Here is a 6369-nt window from a genome sequence, read left to right on the forward strand (position 1 = left end):
GAATCACGGCGGCGGGAATGCTCGCAGCCTGAGGGAATGCTGGCTAACCGGGCACCGCCGGGCACTGTGACTGTGCGCTGCTCCGAAAGGGAAAGCGAGGTCACGGACTGAACCCAGAACCTGCCCGGTCACCGGTGGCGACGGGCGCTGTCACCGCACCTCGTACGGGTGTGGAGGGACGGGGGACAGCAGGCAGGGCGAGAAGTGAGGTCGTGGAGTAGGAATAGAAGCGGAGTTTCCTGGGATCTGAGTTGTTTCTAATCACAGGATGTTTCCTGCTATTATTTCCCTATTGATTACATGTCACAAATGAGACAATAATCCCATTTGGCACCTGGCTAAACCAATATGAACATGATCCTTATTAGAATTAAGTGGCAAATTATTCCTGATGCACATAAATACATCTAGCCATTTCCTTTGTGTTTTTCTTTCCTGTTTTCAGTTCCTTAAACGTTGCCAGGTTTTAATTGTTCAGGATAACATTTCACATGCCCCATTATTTGAGATAGCATATCTTCACTTGAAATAGTAAGAATGCTTCAATGCAAACAGCTCATGAGTCTTCATATGAAGTAGTTGTAGGAACCTCTTCTACTTACATTTTTTTCTTAAAACTGTGGATGAGACGGTGTTATGGTCTCAAAGCTTGAAAGAATGGTTTGGGAATCAGCATAGAAATCACTTGGATGTCAGAGTTGTTCCTTTTGGTTTATTAATCAGAAGCAGACAAACCCCACATCTTCTGAAATTTGTGTATGATAAGAGAAAAAAAAAAAAAAGAAAAAAAAGAAAAAAGCCTGATGTATAAATTGCCAGTACTGAAATATTGTGGGCAATTCTGTACATTTTGCCATGAACTGTCAATGCCCATCTGCAGCTGGTCACTGGGCACAGCATTCCTCCTCCAATAGCTCAGTGCAGGAGGATGCTGAGCAAGACCTGCACAACTCTTGGCCACCAGTGTCCTGCTCTGGAGGGGCTGTGGCACCTGGTGATCAGCCTGGATCTGGGGACAAGACAGACCTGGGGGCCAGCAGCTGCAGGCCAAGCAGATACTGGACATCTGCACTTAGGCAAAGGAACCAAACCTCAAGGATGGTGCATCCCATCCCAGAGCTGGCAGCTGAGACCCCTTTTATAGTCTGTGAAACAACTGGTATTTCTAGGCTGCTTTATCTGACCTTCATCTAACCCAGGGTGAGGTGACAAGGCCTCTGGAAGTGCCTGATCTCCTCTCCAAGGGACCGTGGCCAGCTCGCTCAGCTGCAGGCTGGGAGCATCTAAACTTGGGTGAAAGGGATCCTGCCCAAGGAGCCTTTCTCCAAGAGTCAGGCTGGGTGTCCCTGGGCTGTAAGCAGAGGAGGCAGCTGGCTCTCAGGAGCTGTTCCAGGCTGGGACCCATCAGCTGGAATTGTGCCATGAGTGTTCTTTTGGCCCTGTTCTGCACATGTGTTTGGGGTCGTTTGCTAACAGATGAGCCAGCCTAAGCATGCACTGGCAGTGGGTACTCAAGGGAAAATGGAGAGACAGTGGCTTGTCCCAGGAGGGACTTGGCTCCTCTCAAGCCATGAAGGTTCATCTCCTGGGGAACAGAGGTCTGTCCCTCTCTGCCAGCAGCTGGCCTTGCAGCAAAAGTACATTTTCACAGGGAGTCTTTAAAAATTGCTTCATAAATGTTAACCCTGGGAGGGCGATAGAAGCATTGGGGTGGACACTTAGAGCATCTGCCCATTGAGAGGGAGGCACAGGTCTGTCTCCCCTAAGGGAGGCACAACTATGCACGTTTCCCCCAGCAGCTGCCTGAGTGCTGACCTGGAACACAAAACACAGCCCTGGACACATTCTCCCCAGACATGTGTTTAGCACAGTTTGTTCCACTGACCAGCAATAAGCAGCTGCTTAACTGGCCATGTGGTGCTGGGCTGGGCTGTGGGCAGCAGGAGCTTCTTGCCCTCTCTAGTTCAACACACATGAGCTGCCACACTGATACTTGACTACTGCCTTTCTGACACCCCAGTGAAATAAATTCACCTGAACCTGAAACCTGTGCTTGGTTTAAAAAAAATTTCCACAGATATTTTGGTCTTAAATGGATTACTACCCTGGGGCTTTTGTACCTCAAGTGATTATTTGACATTGCCTTCATGTTGTATAGGAAGGATTGGCATTTAATTGAAGTCTTTGGGAGTGTTAAGGTATTTCTCATTACAGAAATGAGAAATTTCTGGGGGAACACCAGTGTCCAGGTGCTGAGTTTCATGTGGACAGACACAATACTTGTGTGATCTGCACTGTCGTGCAGTAAAAATGGCAGGGAGTGACTTGCTGGGTATTGCTATTGTTCATTTGCTCCTACAGCCAACTTCCATTTTCCCACAGGAATAGCTAACAGTAGAGAGTCTAATAGGTTTCCAAATGTTTCCCTGCTCTTCAGGGTAAAACTGCCAGGTTTAGAGTTAGGTTAAAAGACTCCAAAAATTGCTTCAATAAGCTGAAATTTCTGTTGATAATGAAACCTTGCAGAAACCTTTGCTTCAATCAGCCAATTAAGTTCCTAATCTGAGTAACTCCTCTGCCACTGGGATTTAAAAGACAAAAGGTCAGGCTGAGATGAACGTGCTAACAAAACCCTGATGCTAACAAAACCCTCAGCTCCATGACTGGCCCACGCCCACACATCAGCCCAGAGCTGGGGAGCACTGAACAGCCAGGGTGCATCAGCGCATCCCTGGGATAGCAAATGCCACTGCTGCCGTGTCCTGGGGACCATGGCAGTGAGTGTCCCAGCAGAGGTGCTGGCACAGAGGGTGGCACCACCTAATCACCACCTAATAAAGGTGTTCTCCTTCAACATCCTTGCTGCGGCCCCTGCTTCCTGCCCCCTTTTCATGGCCACATTCTTCAGCAGGTCTGGTTGCCCTCTCCTGGGGAACATCATTCCAATGCTACATTCTCTAGAACTCCCACCTGGGATGGTGAAATCTAAGCCTCGGTCTAGGAAAGCCTGACACAGCACCATAAGGCTCAGACATGGTGTGGGAGGTACCTCCTGTCATGAGAGGAAGGATCCTCTTGGCCCCTAGCAGTGCTGCCCAACCTCTTCTTGCCACAGCTTACTCACATCATTTCTGCTGGCCCAGGACATGCTCAGGTGTTTATTAAAAAGCACCGACAACCCAATCACTGGTAGCTGATTCCTTGCAGGAATCACTGGTAGCTGATTCCCTGCAGGAGCTCCAGCACTGAGACCAGTGACACAGGAGGATCACACTGCTGTAGGGGTGGTCCATGGTGTCAGCTGGCCCCCAGACCAGGGACCACCAACCACCTCGGTGTCTGTGAGAGACTGAAATGTTAAGGGTTAATCACACAAACAATTGACCATTTGTAAAAGCAGCAGGGAGGGTGTGCTTTGCTGAGCCCAGGTTTGCACGCCCAGCTGAAGGGGAGAAGGAGGCCTGTTGGGTGTGTGGTGCTGAAACTTCTGATGTGCACAAGCACAGCTCAGGTGCACACCCACCACTGGAGGATGACCATCGCAAACCAACCTTTGTTTAGCAGCTCCCTGATTTTTGAGCCAAATAAGAAAAAGGCTGATAAGGAGCAGATCCACCCCTTGGTGGATCAAGACTGCAACCATCACTTTGCAACAATCAAGTCTCATTGCTGATCCACAGGTGATGATAGCTTTCCTCTCTACTGTCTACTCTTTTCCTTTTTTTCTCTGTCTTACTTTTCCCTATATATTTTCTTAAGTGATGCTTTTATAATTTTGTATTGTTATATTTCTATAGAGAATAACAAAAATGTCTACACACCTCCTTTTCATTGCAACCAAATTGTTCTAAAATAACCCTTAAAAAAATAGATATGTATATACCAGTCATTCAGTGTCATTTCAATCTAATCCACCCCAAGGGATCTACCAAAAAAGACCATTGTAGCATCACAGAAAAAGTCCCTCTGGTGCCTGGCACCCCAGGCCAGTACAGGTTGACTTTCCCCAAAGGTCTGAGCCAAGCTTGGGGACTGCAGCTTTGCTGGAAGTCACAACGTGAGGGAAGAGCATGGCAGTTCTCAGAATTCTCTCTTTTCTTGCTATGCTGCATGAGTTTTTTATACATACTCAGTCTCAAGGAGGATGCTTTTGAAATAAATTAATTCCCAAAGTAACCTTAACTTCCCAAAGGATGTTAATAAAATCAATACGTTCTCAACATAACAAAAGATGCCTGGCAAGGACATGCAGAAGAAAGTAAACTCTTAAGCAGCACATGAGCTCAGAAGGAAAGAGCTGTTTCCCATTACACAGACCATTTCCCAAAAATGTTAACTTGAAGCAGTTACTTCAATAGTGCCAGCCAGACATTTGTTGTTCTCTGTTCAGTTTTGAGTAAATCATGACTAATAGGCCCAGCCTCACTGATAAGTGCACAGAAGGCTCACTGCCCATGTTTTCCACCAGTGTAATTAACTTTTATGGAGTTGCTCCCAATTTGCACCCATTAAGATGCTCTGACACATGACTGCAGATTGGCAGGTTATCACACAGCTCCTCAGCAGCAGCAAGAGCCCAAGTGTGATGTGAGGCCCTGGCAGCAGAGGCTGGGGATGACATCATGTAGCTCGCAGTGAAAGAGGATACAGCTGCACCAGATTGCCTCATATCTCCTGAAGGCTGAAATGTTGGTCCAGACAGCCATGACAACTCCCACTGCACGTGGGAGGAAACGTGTCTGACTGTCTTCTATACCGAATATGCTTTCCATGATTGCCCCAGGCTATTTTAGGGTGTTGTCTCCACTTACATACAGCAGTGCTGATCCAGCCAAGCTCTGTGTCCTGCCATGGATACACCAAGTGCTGCAGCCAGTGAGCACCAAAGTCTGCTCCATTCAGCTGTGTCAGTAACTCCACACCTGCTGAGGATGCTGGCCTGCAGCCACCAGAGCTGTCTGACACATGGGGTGGCAGGTGGGATTGCCGTGCTCCTGCTGGACGTGCACCGTGTGGTGGCACTGCCTCCCCAGAGATCTCCACCACCAAAATCCTCAGTCAGCTCCAGCTGCAAGTAAGGACAGGATGTTCCTGCAAAAACCCAGCTGCCCTGCAGCAGCAAACGACAACTGTTGGAAATGAGAAAAAGCCACAGAGGGGCAGAAGTGAAGACTTTCCACCCCTGCTTGAAGTCAGTCAGAAATCACCTGCTATGGACTTAGCCCACCACTTCTACTCTAAAAAACCTGCTTCCCATTATGCTGACCCAGCTCCAAATTACCTCCACCCAGAGCTTCTGCTTACATGTTGGATACCAAAAAACTGCGCTGTGTGCTGGCCTGCCAGGGACCTTCCATGTTAGGCAAACACCTCATCCACTTTTTTAAAAAAACCTTTTTTTGTTGATCTGTAACCCAGAGGCAAGGTATATTTAGTGCTTTTTTTTTTTCCACCTAGATAAAGCCGTGGTTGCTACAAGCTTGGATGCAAAGAGGAAACAAGAGAAGCATCAGGGGTGGTGAGGAGGGAGCTGGTTAAGCTCCTAGGAAGCAAGGGAATGGTTGATAGAGAAACATTAAACTTTGCAATGTTGCTGGTAATTAATAGTTCAAAACCTTCAGCAAAATAAAATGTTTAAGAATACTGTATGTTTCATGAAGGCTTTATACATGGCATTTTTTCCAGTGGTCCCAAGTGTTTAATAAATCATATTTATCTCCCCTTTAACCTGCCTTTTTGTTCATGAACTAACTAAGTGAGGTCAGAGTGAAAGAGTACTTTTTGCAAAGGGAAGCTTTAAATATGTCACATTTAATAGAAGTAATAAATGCACAAAATCCCAGGATTTATAACGGGCTTTGTGGAGGGAGGTTAATTTGCATCTCTATTGGATCAGAGCTGGGACTCTTGAGCACAGACCAGTCATGGAGAGTGCTGCAAGCTCCATGTCATGCCAGGAGTGAATCATTATGGAGAGATGCCCACAGGGACTTGAACTTCTTTCCCCCTGTCTTTGCACTCACAAATTTGTTATAGCCCACAAGATCACCTAAGCAGAGGCATGCCAGAGGTTATTTGTGAATCCATGGATGGACTTGAAACACAGGTTAGCATCAAAAGTAATCCTCTGGTTTCCAAGGCAGCCTTTATCTCTGAAGTATTTGCCAGCACAGCCAGGCCAGAAGAAGTCTCTCTCACATGCAGTCTTTTCAATGATGATGCTGTTTTACCACATCTTTTAAGAACTGACACATTTTCCCATAAAATAAGAGGAGTAAGCACCCAAAGCCTGGAGGAAACAAATGTTGCTCCTATCTTCAGGAAGGACAAGAAGGATAACCCAAAGAACTACAAGCTGATGAGCCTCAA

The sequence above is a fragment of the Geospiza fortis genome, unplaced genomic scaffold (genome assembly GCF_000277835.1).
Source record: "Geospiza fortis unplaced genomic scaffold, GeoFor_1.0 scaffold81, whole genome shotgun sequence".
Taxonomy (NCBI): domain Eukaryota; kingdom Metazoa; phylum Chordata; class Aves; order Passeriformes; family Thraupidae; genus Geospiza; species Geospiza fortis.